Below are 1,032 nucleotides of genomic sequence, written 5' to 3'. Positions count from 1 at the left end.
CTAGGGCTCCAGCCTCTGCCCTAGCCACCCATGGAGTCCTTCTCCTGTCTCTCTCCTCTTCTAATGAGAACCCGTCACAGTGGATGTGGGCCTGGCTTATGGCAGCATGAGCTCACCCATGTTACATCTTCCAAACAAGGTCACATTCTGAAGACCTGGGGGTCAGGACTGTCACAGATCTTCCTGAGGGATACAACTCAACCCTAAGGGCGGCCATGAGCAGGCCTCTCCTCTGGGCCGTTTGTCACCTGGCAGGAGATCATAGCCACATTCTCTCCAACAAGCTGCCTACGGTGCACCCTCCCCAGACTCTCAGCCCAAGTGGCTCCTGGAGCAGAAAGTGTCTGCTGGCCTGACTCTGCCCCTGCCTTTTTCACGGGAAGGAAGGAGATCGTGTTTTCAGTGTCTTCCTGGGCCGCCTGCATCAGAATTCCCATAAAAACTTGTGGGCTGCATGGTGTTCTCGCCCCACTTTGACTCAGAGAGCTGGAAGCTGGGAGTGGAGTCCGAGAACCTGCATTTCCCACAAAGCACACCTGGCAATTCCAACAGGAAGACAGTGTGAAAACACTGTTGTCTGCCTTCCCATGTAGAGGGCCTGATGGAGTGTTCATGTGTAACAGAAGGGCAGGGCCACATATGGAATATTCCAGAAAGAGTGTCCTCAACATCCACTTTGCACTTCAGGGAAGGGGGGCTGGAAAGTCAGCACAAGGATTCTAACTCTGGAATTGCTCTACCCCCACATCATGACAAATGGACCCCAGACACAGCAGCTGGACAGCGCTGGCCGTGTACGTGCCCCGCTCCCTCTGCACCAAGGCCCCATTCACTAAGCCACCTCCTGACACCAACAGGGACATGTGTCAGCTTTCCCACAGAGGGGACTCACCAGGACCAGCAAATCCAGAGTTTCAGCTGGCACAGGAGTCGCCAACCACCCTCCACCTGACAGACTGTCACCTGGATTCAACATCATCTCCCATCAGTGAGGGTCACCCAGGCTTTATCTCCACCCTGGGGCCCCAGCCA

At 55.2% G+C, this 1,032-nt stretch overlaps 1 protein-coding gene across 1 annotated transcript in view; it reads right to left on the bottom strand.

The window, feature by feature from the left end:
- The window catches only part of IDS (iduronate 2-sulfatase), a gene marked incomplete at its 5' end in the record, with an annotated part of 19,156 nt that overhangs the window by 9,258 nt on the left and 8,866 nt on the right, over window positions 1–1,032 (bottom strand). The window lies entirely within an intron of this gene.

The sequence above is a fragment of the Bison bison genome, unplaced genomic scaffold (assembly GCF_000754665.1).
Source record: "Bison bison bison isolate TAMUID 2011002044 unplaced genomic scaffold, Bison_UMD1.0 scf7180017864360, whole genome shotgun sequence".
NCBI lineage: Eukaryota > Metazoa > Chordata > Mammalia > Artiodactyla > Bovidae > Bison > Bison bison.
This window is presented reverse-complemented; position numbering and strand designations above follow the sequence as displayed.